The sequence below is a fragment of the Sus scrofa genome, chromosome 9 (assembly GCF_054392235.1).
Source record: "Sus scrofa isolate SSC_HxYL_T2T_F1_AM1 chromosome 9, Sscrofa_HxYL_maternal_Yorkshire_Landrace_v2.0, whole genome shotgun sequence".
NCBI lineage: Eukaryota > Metazoa > Chordata > Mammalia > Artiodactyla > Suidae > Sus > Sus scrofa.
This window is the reverse complement of record NC_139391.1, coordinates 118,041,310-118,067,421: the sequence shown is the minus strand read 5'-3', so window position 1 is coordinate 118,067,421 and position 26,112 is coordinate 118,041,310. Positions and strand designations below refer to the sequence as shown.

Below are 26,112 nucleotides of genomic sequence, written 5' to 3'. Positions count from 1 at the left end.
TCTCTTTCAAGAGACAGGATTGACTGGCCTCGAAAGAACCAGATAAAGAGTTGAATCCTAGACTATTAAGCAAAAGAAATCACTGTACAAATTTTTATAAAGAATGTCTGGATAAAAGTAGTATTTTAGGAATACTTGGCAAATACAATAGACCATACTGAAGTAGGAACTGGAATCAAATACCTTTGAATTTAATTTAGTATATGCTGTCTTTCTGCTATGACATTACCAATTCTTTGTTAGCAAAAACCCAGGATTTAAAAGTTATTTTTCCCAGAGTTCCTGTCATGGCTCAGCAGAAAAAGATCTGACTAGTATCCATGAGGATGTGGGTTTGATCCCTGGCCTCACTCAGTGGGTTAAGGATCCACCATTGCCATGAGCTGTGGTATAGGTTACAAACATGGCTCCCTCATTGCTGTGGCTGTGGCGTAGGCTCCAATTCAACCCTGAGCCTGGGAACCTCCACATGATGTGGGTGCAGCCCTAAAAAAAAAAAAAAAAAAAAAAAAAGGAAAGAAAATACTTCCCAAAGCACTGAACAATTTATGCTGGTTGATACAGTCAACTGCTAATGTGAGAAAATGCCTTGAGAATGCCTAGCTAGTGTTAATCATGGTCAGTCTGATTAGCAAAGCTATGATTTTAGTTCTTGTGGCTAAGATAGCTTCATTCATTCATTTCTTCAATAAATACTCTCAAGTATCTACAGCTATTAAATGAACACTGGCAAATTTTTTAAAAAAGGAATAAAAATAGTAAAGATGTTTCTAAAACTTTTTTTTGAGTAGAAAAATTAGGGGCTGGAAATGTAAAGCTAAAAGCTAAAATATCTGTTCCTTAGGTTAAGACTTTTGATGCATGAGGTGCTTAAAAACTAGAGATGTTTTTTCCTGAAAAATTTCTCTTAAAGACTCTATAAATTTACCTCGATTATCTTACTACCTATAGAAGAGGCTTCCTTGGGTACAAAATTAGGTACAGTTTTGCAGGGATCTTCATCCAGACATGGGACTTGGCCATATGACTCTTTTGGCCAATTCTATGTGAACAGAGAGGATAGTGTACCTGGTCAGAACGCAGGCCTTGGAAGGCTTTGCCCGTTTCTGCTTGCCGTCTTGAGTGTCTGCCACTGCACTGAGAAGAATATGCACTAAGTCCAGAGAGAGATGTAAAGTGCATGGCCGTCCAGATGCCCCACGAATCTATTTTAAGAGGCAGAGCAGTGACACATGCCAAGTGCTGTGAAACAAGTCCAATTTTAAGCAAATCTTACCTGGGTGCAGCTGCAGGAGCAATACAAGTGGTTATAGTTTTAAACCACTGAGTTTTGAATATGCAACACAGCATCTTTGGGCCAAGAGCTAATGGATGCAGTGGCAAAATGGATTACTAGAATTGAAGTTTGTAGGCTCTTTATTTTAATGTAGATTTTATCCAATTTTTTCCCCCTTACACTAGGCATGACACTGTCACATAAAAATCTTAAATTTGTGCAATTTTGGTTCCCTTTCCACTGCTTTTTTTTTTTTAGCAGCTTATAGTTCTTGACTTAACTACCTTGGCTTACCATCACTTTTCATACATTTTGTTAGTGTGTATGCATTTTCCTATATTTTAGAATCAATTTTTCCATTTCTAGAGCATGTTCTTTCCAAGGACACTGAATAAACTCATTCAAATAATAGTCTTTCTCTAACATTTCTTTCCACTTTAAGATCCTTAGTGACTTGGCGGGGGGGGCAAAGGAAATAATAATAATCTGATATGATTCTTTTTTTTTGTTTAATGCTATCCAAACCAGGTTATGACAATTTAGGAAATACCTCTAAAACTTGCTGTGCTTTTCCTTCCCTCATAATAGAAGTTTCTACCTCAGAATGCATGAATGACAAAGGCAAAGTTAGAAATGTATCCTATGAGGTGTTTTGGACACTCTGATACTTGCACTTTATCAATGTAAATTACTGTGCCTCGTTGCAAAGCCTTTGTCATAGGGAGACAGGGCACCTCCCAAATTGTCTGCTGCCCTCTTTTATAATACTCTGAATTTTCACAATCCAGATATCCTACAATAAAAGGCACCTCGATAATGAAACAGAAAAATTCAGAACTGATGTATATCACTGAGAACAGCCACATGCTACTCTAGTCATCTTGAGATTAGAGCCTTTTCTGCCTCTGTCTAGATGTGGCAATAGATTATTTAGGCAAGAAAATGTGGGCAGGAGAGGGAGCTTAGCAGTAAACAGATCAATCTGTCCATTGTCTCACTTGCTTTTTCATCAAAGACCTATTGAAGTCACTGTCAGCCTCTTATTGGTATTTTCCAGCAGCATTAGGTAGGAAGTGCCCTTTCATCTCTAGCATCACACCAACAAATTGATTTTAAAATGCATACACTTAACATGTATTCCTAAAGGCATTGTCATTCGTTAAACAGTATGGCTAAGTGTCTTTAAACTACTTTTGATACTCTAAACACGAATTTTTCTCATTTAAAAAAAGTATCAATTTGCCTTTTAGATATATGCTACCACACAAATGCAAAGTTTCATACCTATTCATAAAAAAATCTAGTGTTTTGGATGTAGCTGCATTCCAGTGGACTCTCCAAATAAATTGGATGGGTTGACACATCGTTTCAGATCCATTTAAGTCAGAAGCCCAAACTCAGTGCCACGCCGCCCTTAAAGGAAGTACTTGCCTATGCAACCCATTTCTAGAAAGCTGGTTTTAAGACTGCGATGAGATTCTGCTGTGTAACACTGGAAACTATGTCTGGTCATGTATGATGGAGCATGATAATTTGAGAAAAAAGAATGTATACATGTATGTGTAACTGGGTCATCAGGCTGTACAGTAGAAAACTGACAGAACACTGTAAACCAGCTATAATGGAAAACAATAAAAATCATTAAAAAAAAAAAAAAAAAAAAAAAAAGACTGCTTTCCACAATGCCAAATGTCTCAACTACTTTCTTCCCGGATTGCAAGAGTAAAAACTCTGGTTTAGGGATTGTAAAACAGGCTCATTAATTTATATATTTACTACACTTTCTCCTACTACCCAACAGGCCTGTAGAGACAAGACTAAAGATATCCAGAGTGGATTTATTTCCAAGGACTTGCAATTTCAGGAGCAGTCAACAGATGTCCCGCAGTCCTAAGCTTTAGTAGAGCTGGTCAGCATCAGGTCACCTGTGCTACAGGAATAATAGTTGCCCAAAGATGACCACCTCCAAATTCCCAGAACCTGTGAGTCCAACTTACCCAGCAAATGCAGTTTAAGGTGGTAGCTGGAATTAATTTTCTAATTAGCTGAACTTGAAATAGGGCGTGCATGCTGGGTTATCCAGGTGACTCCAAAGCCATAAAAGGGGAAGAGGGAGGTAGAGACGGAGGTCAGAGTGATGAGATGTAAGACTTCGTCTGACATTGCTAGCTTCAAAGATGAGGCAAGAAGCCAAAAGCTGAAGAACATGGGTGCCTCTAGAAACTGGAAAGGGCAAAGAAACAGATCCTTCTCTACAGCCTCCAAAAAGAAACCCTGGTCAGCCAACACTGTGATTTTAGCCCAGTGAGACCCATTTCACACTTCTAAACTACACAATTGTAGAGTGATAAATGTGTGTTATTTTAAACCACTAAGTCTGCAGTAACTTTGTTTCAGTAACCATAGGGAACTAACACTTCATCTCATTAGTGAGACAGGTTACTACCTAAATGATGGCTCTCTAAAATTTCTCTATCTGAAATATGCATAACTGAGAGATAGTAAGAATTTTAAATGTAAAATAACATCTTATTACAATAAAAAAACTTTATAAAAGAATAGGAACAGCAAAATAACCAAAGGAAAAAATAGATCAAATGAACTTCATCAAAATTACAAACTTTTCCACATCAAAGGGCAGTATCAAGAAAATGAAAAGGCAACCCAAAGAAAGAGAAAATATTTCCAAGTCATATATCTGATAAGGGCATGATATTCAGAATACAGGAAGAACTCTTACAACTCAGCAACAAAAAAAGATAACATAATTTTAAAAGGACAAAACATCTGAATAATTTCTCCACAGAAGATGTACAGCTAGAAACAGACTCACAAACATGGAGAACAGACTTGTGTTCTTGCAGAGGGGGAGGGAGTGGGATGGATTGGGAGTTTAGGGTTGGTAGATGCAAAGTATTACATTGAGAATGGATAAGCAGTGAGGTCCTACTGTACAGCACAGGGAACTATATCCAGTTTCTTGGGATAGAACATGCTGGAAGATGATATGTATATATATTAATATATATATGTATGATTGGGTCACTTTGCTGTAAAGCAGAAATTGGCACAACATTGTAAGTCAACTATACTTAAAAAAATAAAAAAATTTGAAAAGATACACAACTGGCTTATAAGCATACAAAAATGCTAAACATCATTAATCATTAGGGAAATGCAAATCAAAACCATGAGGTACCATTTACACCATGATGACTATTTTTTTAAAAAAGGAAAGAACATATGTTGGTGAGGATGTAGGGAAAAATGGTATCTTCCTACACTGCTGCTAGGAATGTAAAATGGCACAGCCACTGAGGAAAACAGTTTGGCAATTCCTCAAAAAGTTAAATAGAAAATAACCATATGACCTAGCAAATACACTGAAAAGGACTCAAAACATATGCTCAGATAAAAATTTGTACATGGATGGTCATAACAGCATGATTTATATTAGGCAAAAAGTGAAAACAACCTAAATGTCCATGAACTGATAAATGGATAAACAAAAGGTGGAATAGCCATATCATAGAATATTATTTAGCCACAAAAAAGAATGGGGTACTATTACACACTACCATATGATTATACTTTTTATTCTAAATGAAAAAAGCCAGACACAAAAGGCTACATATTGCATGATTCCATGTATATGAAATGCCCAAATCAGGCAAACCTTGAGAAACAGAAAGTCTATTAGTGGCTGTCAGAGAAAGTCAGAGTGAGGAATTGAACTGACTGCAATCAATACAAGGTTTTTTGGGGGGTGATGAAAATGTTCTAGAATTAAGACGGTGGCAGTGGTTGCACAACACAGGGAACTGAATTCTATGCTGTAAAGTGGTACTTTTTATGTTATATAAACTCTATCTCAATTAAAAAAAAGAAAAAGAATAGAACCCATGCCCTAACACACATTTAGAGCCCAGTACTACAAATGTACTTGGAATCATTACCCTGTCACCTTACTACGTTGAAATGATACAAATTGCTATTTGACTAAATCTTGGTTTTCCTGTGCATTTTAAGAACCTCCCCCCCCCCCCCCCCCCGCCAAATGCAGCCCTTGATCTAATTATGAACCCAACTCCAATCAGAATGAAAACAATGCCTCAGGTTTTTTTGTTTTGTTTTGTTTTGTTTGTTTGTTTGTTTTGTCTTTTTAGGGCTTCACCTGTGGCACATGAGGTTCCCAGGCTAAGGGTCCAATCAGAACTGTAGCCTCAGGCCTACGCCAGAGCCACAGCAACTCAGGATCCAAGCCACATCTGTGACTTATACCACAGCTCATGGCAACGCCAGATCCTTAACCCAGTGAGCAAGGCCAGAAATCAAACCTGCATCCACATGGATGCTAGTCAGGCTCACTAATGGAAGAGCCGTAACAGGAACTCCCAGTGCCTCAGATTTTTAATTTTTTCAATCAAAATCTGACTTCTGAAGAACTTTCTCCATTTTGGCTTCAAATTTTCACTTGTTCTTACATCCGTAATCTCCCGGACAAAAGGATCCCTGGATCTGATGCTGCCCTTTATGCTTTATCAATGTCAAATTCTCTCAACAACCTCATTCTTAACTATCCATCTGTCCACCAGTTTGTAAGTTTGACAGTTTCTAGTCTTTTATCGATGACTATAGAAATTTCAGCATTCTTATCTAACACAAAGCCTAATATTCTTCAGTATTTTTTTTTTTTCTTTCCCCTTTTAGGGCCATACCTGTGGCATATGGAAGTTCCCAGGCTAGGGGTCTAATCAGAGCTATAGCCTCTGGCCTACAGCACGGCTCACAACAACCCTGGATCTTTAACCCACTGAGCGAGGCCAGGGATTGAACCTGCATCCTCATGGATCCTAGTCGGGTTCATTCACCGCTGAGTCATGAAGGGAACTCCCTTTTCTTTAGTACTTTTACCCTCATTCTGAACAATACAGGAATATCAGGACTTCAATGCCATTTAACCATCCCACCTCATATGCATAAATCTTATGGCTGTTGTATATTTTAATTCTGATATTTTACCTTCAACTTTTAAAAACTTTTATTGTGAGATAATTACAGATTTATAGGAGGTTGTAAAGAAATGTACAGAGATTTTCCATGCACAGATAATCCTATTAGTAATATCTCATAATGCCCAATCTATAATGATAAAATATTATAAAATAATAGTCTATTTTAATTTTGTCTGTATTAATGTAGAGATGACAGCCCTCTGCCTCTCTGCCAAAAATTTAAAAGATCAAACAACACGGGCTGTGATAAGCCTGTACAGCATTTTATTATCTTGTGATACTAAGTCCAAGGATCTATGGAGAAAAAGCTAATATATTTATCATCTTTTTAAGTTTCTTTTGATCAAAGAAGCTTCATGTTTCTACTTCATAAAGAGACATATAACTTTCTCATCAGGTCATTCTCAAGTTATCTTTAAAACATAAGAGCTATTCTCTACTTCTTAACCAAAATCGAATATGTGCAGCAGAATACAGAGGGATAAACTCGCTGAGTACAAAGCCACACACCTTCCCAGAAATTCAAAGATCAGAATGCTGAGTGAGAATGCATGAATGCACTTTCAGATTTTTTAAAGAGATTCAGGGATGTGCAGATAAGGAAAATGACCTCATTTTCTTTCCTGTACATATCAGCATAGTTGTGAGCATGTGTATATTAAAATGTTAGAAATACAAACAGGAGGAGTTTTTTTTTTTTTAATTGAAGCTATAACAACCCTTGAGAGTTTTGACTTAGATTTTCTCTGCTGTTCAACTCAATTTTCTTAATTACTTGAGAACTAATGGTCTTTTTTTTTTTTTTTTAATTTGTAAGTATATTATTGACATGAACTCAATGACCAATACCACTTATCTTCCCTACTAAGGAGTTAACTCCTTATCACTCAGGATCCATGGCAGCCTTAATGTTTGAGAGTTTTTACCGCATTTATTGGAAAGCCCCTTGCTATTTAGCATGTACTGCTTTTAAGGTACTGTCTTATAAATGGCTGGTGTTAAAGCAAACACGATTAGTTTCAGATGCATTGACCTGGTCTCTTTTAACTTGATTTTAAGTTCCTTGAAGGCAACATCAGCATCACCTGAGTTCTTGGTAGAAAAGCAGAATCTCAGGGCTCACCCCAGACCTAAAGAATCAGAATCTGCATTTCAACAAAATACATTAAAATGTGAGAAGTACTGATTTAGGTCATTCTTTTAAAAATTAACCCCCTCCATTGCACATGTCTTTAGTCTCTCTTCCTTCACCATTTCCTTTCCTTCTTGAAACAACCCAGGGTTCCTTACTAAAAATAAATAAATAAAACCAATTTTCTTTCCACACCTTATCACCTTTAGTAACTCTCCTTTACTGATCACACTCTTAATTTGATTTCTTTGGTTGGCACATTCCTGGAGTGAATTCTACGCCCCAGCTCCCTTTACTTTGTTTAATTTTTATTTATATTATAGCTGACTTAACATTGTTGTACCAGTTTCTGCTCTAAAGCAAAGTGACCCAGTCATATATATATGTGTGTGTGTGTGTATGTATATATACTATATATATATCATGTTCTATCCCAAGAGACTGGATATAGTTCCCTGTGCTATACAGTAAGCATTCTAAATGTAATAGTTTGCATCTACCAACCCCAAACTCCTGTCCATCCCATGCCCCCCTGCCACCCTTGGTAACCATAACTCTGTTCTCTATGTCTGTGCCTGTTCTCTTTACTTTTAATTTTCTTATTTCCTTCTTAAAAATCTGAAACTTGACTTTTACTCCAGTGTGCACATAAAAAGCACTTTTAAAAAAAAGATGTATACAGTTAACTTCAGAAAACTTGGATCCTTTTTTTTTTTTTTTTTTTAAGGACTGCATCCACAGCATATGCAAGTTCCCAGGCTAGGGGTTGAATTAGAGCTGCACCTACTGGCCTACACCACAGCAATGCAGGATCCAAGCCACGTCTGCAACCTACACAACAGCTCATGGCAACAACACATCCCGACCCAATGAACAAGGTCAAGGATCAAACCTGCATCCTCATGGATACTAGTCAGATTCATTTCTGCTGTGCCATAATAGGAACTCCTAGACCCACTTTCATTTTTAAAAATTTTTTTTGTCTTTTGTCTTTTTTAGGACCGCATCCATGGCATATGGAGGTCCCAGGCTAGGGTTGAATTGGAACTGTAGGCTGGCCCATGCCACAGCCACAGCAATGCCAGATCCAAGCCACGTCTATGACCTACACCACAGCTCATGGCAACGCCGGATCCTTAACCCACGGAGCGAGGCCAGGGATCGGACCCGCAACCTCACGGTTCCTAGTCAGATTCATTTCTGCTGTGCCATGATGGGAATTTCTAGATCCACTTTTAAACATGCATTGTCCTCATACTGACTGCAAAATGACTTATCTTGGCAGCATTTGGTGTCTGGTCATTTTCATGTGCCCACTCTTACCATGCACCTACTCAAGATCATCTAGAGATCTGTGCCCCTGCTTAGCTGGCTGGATTGCCCAAATTTACTGAGTGCCTCATGCCACACTGCCCCAACCTTGCAAAACAAAAATTGTATATCTCTGCAGAAATAATCCATTAGAATACACAAAGAACTCATGAAAATGAAATAAAACGGAGCCTGGCACTTAAAGCTTATCTATTTTAGATCTTGTTCCCAAAGCCTCCAGTTCCTAAAACTTAGAATGCAGAAGTTTATCTGTAGTCTTATGCTAGAATAGGAGAAAAGGAAAAAGCTGTCAATGGAAGCCATGAGATTCATTACCATCAAGGGCTACAGAAAAAGCTTCCGCTGTTGAGGAACCAACAAAACCAAACCAAATTCTCCTCTTAATCCCAATAACTTTCTTGCCTTTTTTCTTCCTTTTTGTTTATGGTAAAATACTTAAAAAGAGATCTATCCTCTTAATAAAATTTTAAGTTCAGAATACAGTTTTGTTGACTCTAGGCATGGTGTTATAGAGCAGATCACACTTACTCATCTTGCTTAAGTGAAACATTACACCCTCTGAAGAGCGTTTTATATGACAAAGCTCTGAAGGGTGAAATGCTCTAAAATTCACTAGGTATCACAACCCACTCATCTTCTCTGGATGTTGAACAATCTGCTCACTAGGGGTCGGATGTTGTGTTATTGATCAGGTTGGCGTTTTATAAAGAAAATTTAAGAACAACAAAGAAAAAAAAAACATGGTGAAAACGGGGGTGTGCTGAAAGGTTCATGTGCTCCCCAGCTGACTTCAGACAGTCACTGAGCAGCCACAGGGCCTGTTTATCTGATGCATACAGAGAGAACTGTCACGCTTCACCTTTGGAAATGGACCATTACTCCTGGTGACAGGTTATGAATTGTGGAGTATGGCCAGCACCTGGCCAGACAAAGAAGAGTTCATAAATCAGACTCAAAATACCTGGCCAAAATTCCTGAGTTCTTGAGGGGTTGAAAAAGGATATATCAGGAGAAAATGAGTTAATCCCACATGTATATACACGTGTGTGTGTCGAGGGTTGTGGAGAGAGAATTGACTATCCATAGACTGTTGTTAAGGTTCTAAAGAGAAGTATTTTTTCCTGCTATTTTTTGGTTGCCCAAAGAGTTTTGCTTCATCATGGAATGGGGCTGGAGTTAGGGGTCAAGAGTGGAGAATGTCTGGGATAAAGATTTTGGTCTTGAAATTAGCTTGGGTCTTTTATAGGAAGAGAGAAGCGATCCAGTTGCTCAACAAAAAATATAAATAGCTGATTCTCAGAGGTCAGTGTTTGTTTATTTTACAAATAATTTGAAAAACAGGCTCATAACTTTGTAGAACTGGAAAACAGCCACCACTTGATAGTTCATACTAGGCAGGTTTCTAAATGGATGAGAATAAATTTTAAAAAGCTTATTAAGTGTATGAAAACTGCACCTCAAATGGCAACTAAAATAAAATGTTGACACCCAATTGGCCTTGAAGAAAAATAATCTAAACCACTAGTAAGAAAATGGACTCAAAATATATGGTGATGTGGAAATAAAATCCAAAGCTGAATTTTTTTTTTTTTTTTTTTTTTTTTTTTTTTTTTTTTTGCCATGCCTGTGGCATGTGGAAGTTCTTAGGCCAGGGATCAAACCCACACCATAGCAGCTACCTGGGCTGTTGCAGTGACAATGCCAGATACTTATCCCAGTGTTCCACAAGGGAACTATTTTCTTTTACTTTTTTCTTTTTTGGCTATGGCATGTGGAATTTCCCAGGCCAGGGATGGAACCCAAGCCACAGCAGTGACCTGAGCCGAAGCAGTGACAATGCTGGATCCTTAAACCACTGAGCCACCTGGGAATGCCTCAAAACTGATTTTTTAAATTATGACCTGAGAATATTTTCTAAAAGCCAGAAAACCTTGATAATCCTCTAGAAAGGTACTAGTAAAACACGAAAGGCAGTGTTCTACTGTTATGTCATCTATTTGCAATTCATCCTTCTTTGATATAAGAGCTTGTTACCAAGGAAGTGAGAGTGGTTGCCTGGCTTTCCTCATGCCTTCCCTTCACTTCAAGCAGCAGCCATCAGGCTGGAAGCAATTCATCAGCACTGTATCACAAAAGCTTATACTTTTTAGAGAAGAAATCCAAAGTCTAACTCAATATATAGTCTACTAGTATAATGTTACCAGCATAATTTTTTAATCATTTTATTTTTAAAAGTCATGATTTAGCGCATTCTTTGGAATATAATACATAACATCATGGACAGAAAGTAGAGAAAATTTTAGTAAGAATTAAAGGTATGTTGAACCTTTTCGTTGGGATAAAGCACCATCTCTAGTAATATATTTTGTTGTATTTCAGAGACTTTTCAGAGTTCTGATAAATCAATTATTTCCAGATATGAAATACTGTACTACTACTTTTTCTTGTTCCTCATTAATATCAAAGACAAAATTCACAGGCCTGGTTTCTTCTCCTCTGGGGAGCCAACTTCTGTAGCATCATTCTAGTCTTTTGGTGCAACTGATACCCTGACCAGCAAATTTTTACACCAGAGGCCAAAGTTATCCTCAGGCACTGAGTACCACATTTTAGGTCACCTAAGGATGTCCTCTGCTTGCTCCCAGCAAGGGAGACCAGTCTAGCTGGATAGGAAAGGAGCTGCCATCATCAGCAAGAGCTAAAATGACCTGAAGCTCTTATGGAGACAATCCTTTATACTTTTCTACTCTTTTTTTTTTTTTCTATTTAAAATTTGCCCTCAATCTCACTTTTAAACTGATTTCCTTAGTATACAAATTTGTGAGATGGAGACACACACCTTACACATGTAGTTTCTGATCCCTCTGTACACCTGCATCCAGATCCAGACCTGTAGACTCCCATATCCCAACCCCTAACGTGGCCTGGCTCTGCTGGAAGATGACCATGTCCAACAAGAGATGCAGGCTTTCCTGGATGTTCATCTAGCCAGCTAATCTATCATGGTCATTTTCTGGCCCTTCAGAGTGTTAAAAATGATATAGGTTTTCTTTGCCAGGATAGTTTCTCCAGGTCTAAGTCTTTTATTCTTTTTCCATTGTTTTTCAATAAGATCCTGATGTCTTATCCTATTCGCAGCTAAGTCCATTCCAGTAGTAAACATACCAAAACTTTAACTGCATAAGCCAATTCTCAGGGCACATATATTTCTACGTGAAGTGAATTATATGCATAGCTGGTATGTTTCATCACACCTGGTTCAAGTTCAAAGCCTTTTCGGAAACTTTAATAAATTCCGGGGGTCTTGACATTTAGTCTTGCTCTGATTTTTTATTTTGATATTATTTCACCATTTCCTATGTCTTAGAGAAAGCGTGATTCAGTAATTGACCATCAATAAATTGTCAGATCATCTTTAAACAGCCCAGAAGCATTATGAGGAATATCTATCCTAAAGTATAGATTTATCTACCTGAGAAAAATAATTATATTTTAAGCTTTATTATGGAAACCTATCTTTAAACACCCAAGCACTAGTGACTGAGTTTCCTGCCTTCTATACAAGGCACATAATGCATCATGCTCTGTGATATTAAAAAAAACCCAAAAAACTCAGGATACATGAAACATAGAAGGGGGAGACAAGCATAAGTTCATGGGAAGTTTAATCAGACTTAAGAAATAATGACTATGTATGTATACATATGAACACTGGCAGTATATTTAATGAATTGTAGAGAGAATAACTGCTTTCAAATTCACTATATTGACACTGTATAGGAAAATCACATATAGTAAGATGGATAAGAGCCACATCGTGAAGGGAATCAGAACACACCATGTAAAAATATGCTACTTTTGAGCTGATGGCAATTGAACAACAGAAAATCCAGGAATGGCTCGCAATACCCCTCCTCTGCCATTTTTAACCTAAAAGCAGGGCATAAAATTTCCCATGAGAAAGGGTCCTTTCCCGTACTGAGAAGAGAATAACACCATTCTTATCATCAAACACTAGGAGTCAATGCCAAGATAATCTACTAACAAAACCTACTAACATAAAACCCTATCTCATTAGTTTCCTAGTATATTTCCTAATTACTGTCCCACAATTTATCACCCCCTAGCCTAGACTCCTTTTTCCTTTGTCTTGACATATCTCCACAATTTATCATTCTTGTTAAAATGGTATATAAGCTCTCAGGCCTATCTGCTTGTTTGGGTCTTCATTTCTTATGTATGAAAGCTTCCATGTATACATAAAAATCTTAACATTAAATAAAAGTTGTATGCTTTTCTCCTGTTCACCTGTCTTTTGTCAGTTTAATTCTCACGTCTTGCCATGGAACTTAAGAGGGTGGAGGAAAAGTCTTTCCCACAGTCTCAAGTGGATGGGTAGCATTTGACTGAGAAGTAAGGAGGAAAGCATTTGGAGCACAACGATTCCACTGGTTAATTTCTCTAAATTTGCAAAAGCCAGAAAATTTTAAAATGCTTCTGATTTTTTTTTGATGTGAGCTAATATCGTATTAAGCCCAAGACCTGAAAATTTTTAGTTATTTAAGATAACCTCAAGAAATATATCTGGAATCTAATATATGGCACAAAGGAACCTTTCCACAGAAAAGAAATCATGGACTTGGAGAACAGACTTGTGGTTGCCAAGGGGGAAGGGGAGGGAGTGGGAGAGACTGGGAGCTTGGGGTAAATAGATGCAGAATGTTGCCTTTGGGATGGATTAGCAATGGGATCCTGCTGTGTAGCACTGGGAACTCTGCCTAGTCATTTATGATGGAACATATAATGTGAGAAAAAAGAATGTATACATGTAAGTGTAACTGGGTCACCATGCTATACAGTAGAAAAAAAACATATGTATAAATAAATGATTTTTTAGAATGAAACAATTAGTGATAAATTTGACAAAAAATTATATGTTTTAAACTAAAAACTAGAAAACACTGCTGAGAAAAATTAAACAAAGCCTAAAGAAATGGAGAGATACCTGGTGAAGATTCAATATTGTTAAAAAAATCAAAGTTAGAGTGATTCCAGGACGTATTACAAAGCTTCACTAACCTAGGCATTGTGGCACTGGATTACAGATAGATCAGTGGAACAGAATGTAAAGTTTAGAAAGAGATCCACACATTTATGAATAATTAATTTCAACTAAGATTTCAAGACAATTCAGTGAAGAAAGGAAATAATCTTTAACAAGGGATGTTGGAACCATAGGAAAGGCGTTAAAAAAAATAGAAACATCAAGCCTTAACTCACCATTTGCCAAAATTAATTTGATATGGATCATGCATTTAAAGGTAAGAGTAAACACTATGAAACATAGAAGAATATACAAAAAATATTTTAATGACCTTGGGTTGGAAAGATTTCTTAAATACACAGAAAGCATGAATTATAAAAACTTTTTAAAATCAATAATTTGGATTTCATTACAGTTAAAACTTTTGCTCTTCAAAAGAGACTTAGGAAATTTAAAAAGTAGCCCTAGACTGTGAAAAATATTTGTAAAACATTATGTCTGAAAAAGAACTTGTATCTAGAATATATAAAGAACTCTTACAACTCACTAATAACAAGAGACTGTCTTGTGCACCAGAGGAATAGCGGCCTTCCCAATTTCCACCCAATAGATGCCAACAGATCCCTGGTAGTGAAAACCAACAATAGCTCAAGACATTGCTAATGATCCCATGGGAAGCAAAACTGCCCCAGATGAACCACTGATCTGAATAACATTTTAGCAAAGAAGATATACATTGACAAATAAACCCTTATAACCTATGAGTATCCATGAAAAACTACTGAAAACAGCTGGAATGTTTGATAAAGTTATATAATATACAAATATTAATACGATAAAAATACAAAAATACAATGAAAGGTAAAATTTTACACTCAACTGCAACAAAAATATTGTAGACACGAGCTTAAGAAGGAATGTAGTAAACTTATATGAAGGAAGTTGTAAAATTTTACTACAGGGGCATAAAAGAAGATGTAAATAAATATGTGCCTAGAAAATAAATTAAAAGAATAAAAAATTTAAGTTATATATTCAGTGAAAGTGCAATAAAAATAAGATTTTCTTTTAGGAATATGACAAAACAATTCCAAAGCTCACTGAAAGCATACACAGAATATCAAGGAAAATATGTGAGGGGAATAATAATATAAACTTAAGCTATACTGGTTAAAAACAGAATAGAGTTAAGAAAAATGCATAGGAAAAAAATCACAAAAAAAATCGATCACATGTACTTGGATATTGCATGTTTGATAAAAGCAGTATTTTCAACAAATAAGCATATAATTGATTGATGAATGAGTTACAAGCAAACCAGCCAGCAATTTGGAAGAGAAAACTGGGTTGATTCCCTACTTGTTTTACTTCTTTTTTTTTTTTTTTTTTTCTTTTTCATGTTAAAGTTTAGCAATGAGATCCTGCTATGTAGCACTGGAAACTATGTCTAGTCACTTATGATGGAGCATGATAATGTGAGAAAAAAGAATGTATACATGTATGTGTAACTGGGTCACCATGCTGTACAGTAGAAAAAAAATAATGTATTGGGGAAATTAAAAAAATAAAGTATATAATTCAGTGATGTTTAGTATATTATGATATGCTGTACAGTAGAAAAAAAATAATGTATTGGGGAAATTAAAAAAATAAAGTATATAATTCAGTGATGTTTAGTATATTATGATACATTACTTCTCATCTTCAAATAAATTTCAAATGATCCACATCAAATTTTAAAATATGACCAAAAAAAAGAAAATAACTGGATAATTTTATGATTTTGACAGGAATGAAGTCTATTACAAGATAAGGCATAAAAGACTACTAAATCTGAGTGCATAAAAATTAAACATTAGCTAAATTTATACATTCTACATGTATAAATCTCAAAAACAAAATGTTCAGTAATGAAGTCTAAATATTATACTATAAAATTTACTCTTATTTACAAAAAAATATAAAAGCAATATAATATATTGTTTATAGAAACATATGTAGGTACTTAAAAGTACATAAAAGTTTGAAAAGAATATAAAAAATCCTTGCCACTTAGGAAGATAAGATCTGGAGTGGTGGTCTAGGAGACTGGCTTTTCTTGTGATGTTTTATTCCTTGAAGTTAAAAAAAAGAATAAAACCAAGAATTGCTAATTCTGGATGGCGGAAATGTGAAAGAGAATTACATTATTTTTCTACATTTGAGCATTTCAAAAACACTTTTAAAAATAATTCAACAATTTTTGAAGTAAAATAAATGAACACTTACATGTATCATGTTAGAAGACAAACTACACATAAATGGACTATCCATGTAAGTTCAATAATCCTAATAGAAAAAAAAAATGTGTTCACAGAACTGAGATGAACAATTCAACAAAGACAGAGAAGATCATTTTAAAACAGATTTACAAAGCCTGTAATTATAAGGAAAGATGCTCTATTTCCCTAATAATAAAATGATAACTTCCCTAATAATGAAATTGAAATGACAATTTTCCCCATTAGATTGGCAGGAAACTTTTTTTTAATTTATTTTTTATTGTTATTTCCCCCAACACACTTTTTTTTCCCCCACTCTACAGCATGGGGACCTAGTTACACATACATGTATACTTAAATTTTTTCTCCCACTGTAGTGCTGCATTGAAAGTATCTAGACATAGTTCTCAGTGCTACACAGCAGGATCTCATTGTAAATCCATTCCATGAGCAATAGTTTGCATCTGTTGACCCCAAGCTCCCAATCCATCCCACTCTTCCCCTCGCCCCCCCAGGCAACCACAAGTCTGTTCTCCAAGTCTGTGATTTTCTTTTCTGTGGAAAGGTTCATTTGTGCTGTATATTAGATTCCAGATATGAGTGATATCATATAGTATTTGTCTTTCTCTTTCTGAATTATTTTGGCATGTGTGTGAATATATGTGTAGGTAGGTAGGTACATAGGTAGACAGATAGATAACAGATAGATAGATAGATCGATCCCATGATCCAGCCACCCTGCTTCTGGACATTGGGTCCTCTTGACTATTCACTCATGAATACATACAAGGGTTTTGGCTGTAACACTGTAATTTAAAAAAACCAGATACAATCCTCATATACATAAAATTGGAACTGGTTTCATAGGCTATGTCTATACAACATGATGCTACTGATTTAAATTAACCAAATTAATTTAAATCAGTATTTATAAAAGGCAATATATTTAATTACACAAATAACACATAAAATAAGTTTTTCAGTGGATAGAGCAAAGGTAGAAGAATATGTTCATTAAGAACTTTTTTTGTGTATATATACCACATCTCCTTAAACCAGTCATGTATACTCAATGGAATACTACTCAGGCATAAAAAAGAACAAAATAATGCCATTTACAGCAACATGGATGGAACTAGTAACTCCCACACTGAATGAAGTAAGTCAGAAAGAGAAAGACAAATAACATATGATATCACTTATATCTGGAATCTAATATGCAGCACAAATGAACCTCTCCACAGAAAAGAAACTCATGGACATGGAGAACAGACTTGTGCAGACTTGTGCTTGCCAAGGGGAGGGGGAGGGAGTGGGAGGATTGGGAATTTAAGGTTAATAGATACAAACTACTGCCTTTGTACAAGTCTTTGAACAGACTTGTGCAGACTTGTGCTTGCCAAGGGGGAGGGGGAGGGAGTGGGATGGATTGGGAATTTAAGGTTAATAGATACAAACTACTGCCTTTGGAATGGATAAGCAATGAGATCCTGCTGTATAGCACTGGGCGCTATATCCAGTCACTTATAATGGAGCATGATAATGTGAGAAAAAAGAATGTATACATGGAGTATAAGATTGGAGTAAAATCTTATGAAGCAGTTACTTATGGCAGCTAGGTTGTGATAGCACATCCATTTTCTATGTTTCATATATCTGCACTGTTTTATTACTGTGGCAAAACGATTTTTGCAAAATATAATGTTTTTTAACATTGATTTAATTTTTTTTCTTTGTAGGAGCTCATAATCAAAGAGATGGGCTATAACTGGCATAGAAACCTAAATCAAATTTCTGAAGATTTTATTTAAAAGGAGGAAGAAACTAATAGAGTAATACGTGTTTCTTGAAGCAAAGTGCTATATAATATTTTATTCCAAATGTAGAGACTTTGTGGTGATTACTAATTGTGTAAATAAAAGTAGTGTTGCCTTAAGTTCTAGACTGTCTTCCTAAAGACAAGTACTGTAAATTTTTTTTTAATTTTGTACTTTTCTATCTGAATACAGTATTTGAAATATTTATATATATGCAAAGTAGGTCATATTTCATCTAAGTTGTCATCAATTCATCTAATTCTTGGCAGGATATATAATTTTTAATGATGTGCAAAAATTTCTGGAAGTACTCCATTCAAAATTGCCTAATATTAATAAGACCAAAAGTTATAACGACACACTAAATATAACCCAAACTGAAGCAATCCTCCCTTTTCTATCACAAAATAGTTAACTTTTGCTCACAGAAACACTGTATAGGCAGCAATCAAGAATTTTCTATGGTGTCTTTTGATAAGAAGTACCACTGCCAATCTCAAAAAATTCCCAAGACATTTTAAAATGAGCAATTTAGTTACCAGTTCCCAAATAAATCATTTTATCCATGTGAAGACTTAGACAGCCTTAGATACCTGGTATAAAGTTTTCCTCCTTTCTAACTGTCTGTGAGACTGAAGTATCTGACAGTTATCTCAAAATGCTTAAAAGTTCAAGATCAGAATCATCTTCCATGTCTGTCATCTCTAGAGTAGTGTCCAAAGTACTCATTTGGTTCATTCTACTTAAGGTTAATTCACAGTAAGGGATGAGATAATTATTTCACTCATTACGATCTGTTAATTTACTAAGAAATGGGCTCTACTTCCCACAAAATATACAAACTGAGTTTGTACTTGTATGACTGCCTTCCTATGAGGATAAAGACCTTTGTAATAGTTGGTATTTAAGTGGTAACAACACAAGAGCATGCCTTCAACTAAGGACATGGTTCTAGGTGGCCTTTGAAGGAATAATTTAATACCATCTGTGATTTGCTAATGATAGGGAGCATGTACTCTTTGTCCCTTGAATAGGAGAAAGTCATCATGGCTCAGTGGTAACCAACCCAACTAGTATCCATTAGGACTCAGGTTCAATCCCTGGCCTCCATCAGGCTCAGTGGGTTAAAGTATACAATGTTGCCATGAGCTGCCATGTAGGTCACAGATTCGGCTTGGATCTGGCAAACTTCTATATGTCTGGGAACTTCCATATGCCATGGGTGTAGCCCTAAAAAGACCAAAAAGAAAAAAAATTTGGACTCATAAAGGAGATATCTTATTTTGTTCTGCCTTTGTATTTTGGAAACATTGGAAAATAAGAAAAATCACCCATAATCTTACTACTTTAATTAAACATATTTCTCCACTTTTAGTCTTTATGGGTGTATATTTTTTCGTTTTGCATAGTTCAATTATATTCAACTTTTGGGTTTATTTTTCAAATAAAAAGTTGTTTCTCAATATCAGCTTCCTTCTTCATCATGCTAAGAGTAGCCGTTTCAAGATGATGAGAAGAAAATATTTTAATCTAATTAGGTGTTTATGAATATAGTTTTCTATTCTTTTGAGGATATTCTGGAATCTCAGCAGAGGGATAGATCTCCATTTCCTTCCTGATTCTGCTCTCATTAAGTCACTATGAATCTATCAGTGATGCCATATTCTTGTTGAAATGCTTATAGCTTCAGATATATTTGATAGATATTTGCATATTACTTTTATCATTCATTTAGTCTCTTGCCGTTTTACATTTCTAATTTTACTTGTGCTTTCTCATTTTTGTTTTTTGATGCTCCACTGTCCAGTAGTTTCTTGCTACTTTTAAGAGTCCATTTTTTGACTGCTTAACAGTTACATAATTTGGGGGGAAAGAGGGCACTGGCTGCACGCAGAAGTTCCCAGGCCAGGGATGGAACCCTCACCACAGCTGTAACCAGAGCCACAGCAGTGACAATGCTGGATCCTTAACCTGTTGATCCACAAGAGAACTCCCACAGTTTTTTAATTTTTAATTTATCCTTTGATCATTTTTATTTCCTTCATTTGACTTCTTTAAGCATACTGCATATTCCATTTGTAGCTTCTTGAGTTAAAAACAGATTCTTTTTTTTTTTTCTTTTTTAGAATGCAAGTATTAAAAGCTGCATGTTTTCCTGAGCAAACTTTACTGTATTCTATGATATTCAGGTTTTTTTTTTTTTCCAAATTCTTAAAATACATTAAGTATTCCTTTTGATTCAGGAGTTGCTTGAAAGTAAATTTTTACTTTGCAGAATGTGTTATTATGAGTTTATGAATTATTACAATTTTTAGTTTTATTGCACTTGTTCAGAATGTATAATGTGTAATTTTTACATCAGAGTAGAAATTGAATTTTTTGGTGACTTAACAATTTTGTAAATTCCTAAGGTGATTTAAAATTGATATATAATTCTATTCACATCATATATTTATAGTGTATTTCATATACATACACATATATTTTATGTATATGTTTATAATGTAAACCTTACTAATTATAATTAAGATATTTCACTCTTTTTGGTTAGTTTTCCTGATCTGTCATAGACTGACAGGTTAATTGAAGCTTGTAATAATACTATTGTGTTTCTTTTTTCCTTTCACTTTCTTGTAATTTATGCTTCATGGATTTTGGTGCAATAGGGTTTGAGTATATACGTATAGCCTCACTATGCCCTTTAATATTATAAATTCCTCATTCATATCTCTGTTGGCATAGCTTACCTTGAATCCAGCTTTGTCTAGTAAGAATCTTTGTTTAGGGCCACATCTGCGGCATATGGAAGTTCCCAGGCTAGAGGTCTAATCGGAGCTACAGCCACTGGCTTATACCATGGCCACAGCAATGTGGGATCCCAGCCGCTTCTGTGACCTACACCACAGCTCATGGCAACGCCAGATCCTTAACCCACTGAGCGAGGCCAGGGATCAAACCGGTATCCTCATGGATCCTAGTTGGGTTCATTAACTGCTGAGCCACGAAAGGAACTCCTCTTGTTAGTACTTTTAACTTAGTTTACACTTAACCTTTCTGGGTAACTTTATTTTAAATGGACCTCTTGTAGTCAGCATATAGAGTTTTTAATCCAATCTTTTATAAAGATTAGTTTTGTTTACTCACATGTTTGATTTCAGGTCTTATTTTTGGTTTGAAGCAAGAAATCATACAACATAAATTCTTACACATAAAAATGCATGGCCTTCCCCTAGACTGAAAATTCCTAGAGTTCCACATGTATTAACTCCGAGCTGTGGAGAAGGCTTGGATCTAAAATATATTTGTTAACGGACTCAAACTGAAAAGTCAGAGTTTCCAGTGGTAGAGTCTGGAAGGCAGTCAACAATCTAGTGGTGATAAGTCTGAGACAGGAGTCCCGGTGGCCTGGAGGCGCATCACCTCAGTCACTACGCCCTCTATTTCTGTACTTTGACTAATCAGACAGACACACCCTTGGTCAATAAGAAATGACATCCCTTCCTCTTCAGCCTCTCTGCCATCACTGCCCATCCATCCTGAGGCAGTTCCAATTTGGAGTGAGGTTTTAACTGTCCTACTCACTTCTCCTAGATCAATGTGATAGCTGAAAACAGCAATGAAAGAATAGTTCAAACAAGTTAAAAATTCAAAGGAATGCAGACAGACAATGCATAGGCCTGGGGAAGAATTGCATCAAAGGAAACCACATCCCTTCCTTTTCTTGTTTTACTGAAGCCTCATGTTCTCTCTGCCACCCTCCCAGAGCCATTCTTCATTTACCTGAAATGTTAAGTTAGTCTTTTCAAACATCCTTAGAGAGACATATTTATGAATTCTTTAAAGCAGCCTTTGAAAAAATGGGATTGCAGTCACCGGATTGTTATTCCTAAACTAGGCTCATGTAGAGGCTTTAAAACACTTTTTTTAAGTGTCTCTAAGGGTGTCTTGGCTCACCCTTCCACCACAGTAAAGAGTGTCACCTTGGGCATCTTAAAGGAATGGGAGTGTGTGTGTGGAGGGTGTGGGTAGGTTTGTTTTATAGGGAAGTAATTACATTTTTAAAAGACAGGCATGCTTAGAAGCTGTTTTATTAAGTAATACATCATGCTTCTAGTTAACAAGCAGGAAAAAACAGCCTTGGCTAGATACAAACCCGGATGCCAGACCAGGGCAACCTGCTGAATGAATGCTGAATAGGGAAGCAGAAGAGAGCTACCAGAATGAAAATTCATGGTTTTTGGTATTTGAGACATCTCTTGACAAATCTCAGGAAAAGAGGCCACTGGGTAGGAAAGGACAGTCCCCTCCTCCCTGCCTCCTTTGCAACCAAGGAGGGCTAACCTTGAAAGCTCATTAAATGTGGCCTCCATGACCACTGGTCACCATCTCAGTTCATATTCAAGATTTGTTATTGGTAGTTTCTTCACAATGGATTAAATGACCCTGTTTTCTGAAATAGCTATCAAATCAATCAAGCTTTGCATATTCTTTCATGAAGTGATTATGATAATAAGCTAAAAAATTTTTTTTAAAATGGAAAGGGTGGTAGTGAGGGGGAGAAAAGGGAAAATGTATCAGGTGTCTGAAAAAATTGATATGTAAATGCATTCTTCATGTTTTAAGTGGCTTTCCTAGCAACAAGTAGAGAAGAAGACAGAAAATGTCCATTATTCCTAGAACCTAATTAGGGTGTGGAGTTTGCTCTAATAGCTCTGAAACAAAGATTGGAAAGAAATGGAGTGATATGGGACTCCTGCATGACATACATATATATGTGATGGAAACTAAAGAAATTCAAACCCAGGTAAATGAACATTTTCTCTTAGTAAGTGTCAAAACAAAATAGCATTTGGTTTCCAATTCATTTACATACTTTGGGTTTCTATATTCTTTATCATTCTTCCCAATTTAAATTTCCAAACTTTGCAAAGTAACTGTCAGGTCATTCACTGTAGATGATGGAAGGTTGAGAAGTGCCTTGGTCCCTGAAAACCCTGTACCTGTGTTGAAACTGCTGATCAAGGTACAGTCTCATTTGTCAAAGTTTTCACATTCTGATAGAACTGACATTTTGATTCAAGGGACAAGAGAAACCTACCCCCCATCTTTTCTTAATACTTAAATTTAGAGGGGGGCGGGAAATAAGTGTGAGGAGACATCTGACAAAGATTCATGTCTTTGAGTAACAAGTGGGTGATTTAAAATATCCACTCAGAATATCAGGCTCTTACGTCAACTGGCTCCAATTTCTTCCTTCCTACCTTTACTTGTATAAAACATAGTGAAAACCATGACTCTCATTCCAGTCAGCAGGGCTTAATTTGGCTTTCATGATTTGGCGAATCATCACTTTTCTACTTTAGTCCTACTTACATATATAGTGACTCTGCATGAAATGCCTCCCACTCCACCGCACCCCTTATTTTTTAATCAGCAGTGTTCCCAAACAAACTTCCTTTCATTCTATGGTGGTGGATCTGCAACAGAATACAAACCCCAGTGTTACAGATTTGGGTTGTCCCAAGTCCGATCAAAAACAGTTGTCTGGTAGTGAGTTATATACTCTGTGTGAATTCCATCTGAGTTCAAATTAGAGGATGGATTTAGAAACACATGGCTCAAGGGGCATAATGAAAATTGCGACTGGTAGGAAAATATGCTGAACACATTTGTAAGTTCAACTAAACAACTACTCAACCATCTCCCACATTTTTGACCCAAGTCTGTAGATCCTGGGGGATGTGAAGTTAAAACAAAACAAAACAATACCATCTATTCTCCATGTTATTTGCAGTCTGGACAGAAACTGCATATTGTCCCGTGATATCCATTTTCCCTTCTTCTAGGATAACAGAACTGCTGATTTTTATCTGGGTACATAGCTCCTGAGAACAGAGATAACAACATTTTTCAGTCTCTCTTACAACTGAGTATGTTCATGAGCAAAGTTCTGGCTAAAAAGATACATGCTGAGGTTTCATAACAACCTAAGGAACTTTCCTTATAAAGACAGCTGATATTTTTGTTCCTTAATTTCTATGCTGCTACCTGGTACACCAACAGCACAGACCTTGAGCTGCACCCCAAGACCAGTAGAATGGAAGCTCCACTCAGGAATGGTGGACTGGCGAGGTGCAAGAAACCAGTGTCCAGGACAACGTGTGAAGTGAAGCTACCAGATTCTGTATTGAGAGTAAGGAATTCATTTAATACCCCAAATCATCCTTACGATTTCTTTTTATTATCAGTGATTTTTGTAGCCACACCTATAGCATGCGGAAGTTCCCAAGCCAGGGATCGAACCCTCAAAAGAGCAGTGACTGGAGCCACAGCAGTGACAATGCCAGATCCTTAACCCGCTAAGCCACTGAGGAACACCTTTATTATCAATTACATTTAAAAATGAATGAAAAAGTTTGCTACCCAACTCTTCAACTGTTGAATGATTTTTATCTTATAAAAGGGTGAGATTTAGAATGAAAGCCAGGATTCTTCTGCATCTTATTAATACCCTTCCCAACCTCAATATATCCATCTGGGGATACCTGTGTTCCCAATCAGTTAGCATCGTCCCACGATTCCCTGGAACCCAGTGCAAGATGTCCTGACCAGCCTCATAGCAAGAGATTGCCTAGTACCTCCCATTAATTCCCTCACATCTCAAAAGAGTGAGCTATGGCTTGTAAAAAATATAATGATTTTTCAATAATTCAACAAATCTAAATGCAGCAAAGTCCTGACACATTGGTACTTCGTGACTTGAGGTCTTTTTACAGTATTTCTTGTAAAATATAAGTCAAATATGTGATTCCTTTGCTTAAAACCCTCCAATTCAACTCTGTTCAATCAACTGAAAAAGAAATTACTCTCCTTAGATCCATTAGAGAGGTGAGGTCACAGGGCAAACCGCTGCCCCTGAACTGGAGAGACCAACAGGCAAATACAGAGAATCAAATCTTACTAGAGCAGAAACCCCTGGGCTGAAACCTCCATGAAAGCAGTGCTGTGGCAGGAAATCCTCAGCTGTCATTGGAGCTTCCTTACTGAGCCTCCTTACTGGCTGGAGGTTCGGTAAGGGCAAGCCCGAGAGATAAGAACTCCAAGGGGTCCATTCACGGGGAGCCCCCACACTTCTTTGAGTTTTACTTCTAGGAGCTTACCTATATTTCTACGGTAAATATCAGAGAATCCTCCCCGTTTCCTTCCCCACTCCTGCCAGGAGGAAGGGAAAAGATGCCTTTTTTTGAAATACACCAGACCACTCTTGTCTTCTAAGCAAAACCTGCCCTGGGGAGGAACTATTTAACCAGAGCCTAATCCGCTGAGTTTTTTTTATCAGAGCCAAAATGACCAAGGAAAGGGAAATGCCCAACTCCAGCCCATGTAAGCCATTCTCCCCCACCAAAAGGAAGGAGGGAATGGGACAGGTGAGAAGCAGATGTGGCGTTCATGGGTTCGCCAAAAGAGCTGAATCACTGGACTATAGAACACTCCTTTCTCCTCACACATTGCCACCACATGACTAAAGGCCTATTTACAGAAGTTCCTTTTATCTAGTACATCATAACCAGCTATCAAGGAGGGGGAGGGAGTGGGAGGGATCGGGAGCTTGGGCTTATCAGACACAACCTAGAATAGATTTACAAGGAGATCCTGCTGAATAGCATTGAGAACTATGTCTAGATACTCATGATGCAACAGAAGAAAGGGTGGGGGAAAAAACTGTAATTGCAATGTATACATGTAAGGATAACCTGACCCCCTTGCTGTACAGTGGGAAAATAAAATTAAAAAAAAAGAAAAAAGAAAAAAATCACAAGGTATCCCAAAAAGGCAAAAAAAAAAAAAAAAGTTTAAAGAGATAGAACAAGAATGAGAAACAGACTCAGGTATGACAGAAGCAGGAATTTAAAACAACTATGATTAGTATGCTAACAATTATAATGGATAAAGTAGACAGCATGTAAGAACAGATGGGCAATGTAAATTTTAGATGAAAATTCTAAGAACCAAAAAGAAGTGCTAGAAATCGAAAACACTGTTGCAGAAATGAAGAATGCCTTTGATGGGATTTTTGGCAAACTGGAAATGGCTGAGGAAAGAATCCTTGAGCTTGAGGATATCCCAACAGAAACCTCTCAAAACTGGAAAGCAAAGAGAATAAAAACACAAACCAACAAAAAAGAACAGAGTATCTAAGAACTGTGGGGCAACCAGAAATAAATGGGAATGTGA

The 26,112-nt window shown here is 36.6% G+C and overlaps 1 protein-coding gene and 1 long non-coding RNA gene across 11 annotated transcripts in view; both read right to left on the bottom strand.

The window, feature by feature from the left end:
* TPK1 (thiamin pyrophosphokinase 1) overlaps nt 1-26,112 on the bottom strand; it is a 372,261-nt gene that overhangs the window by 37,444 nt on the left and 308,705 nt on the right. The window lies entirely within an intron of this gene.
* LOC146400109 (uncharacterized) lies at nt 19,922-23,762 on the bottom strand. The gene is made up of 2 exons (XR_014816200.1): nt 23,647-23,762; nt 19,922-23,354 (listed from the first exon to the last, which is right to left on the bottom strand). It is a non-coding gene; the product is annotated as an uncharacterized LOC146400109 (long non-coding RNA).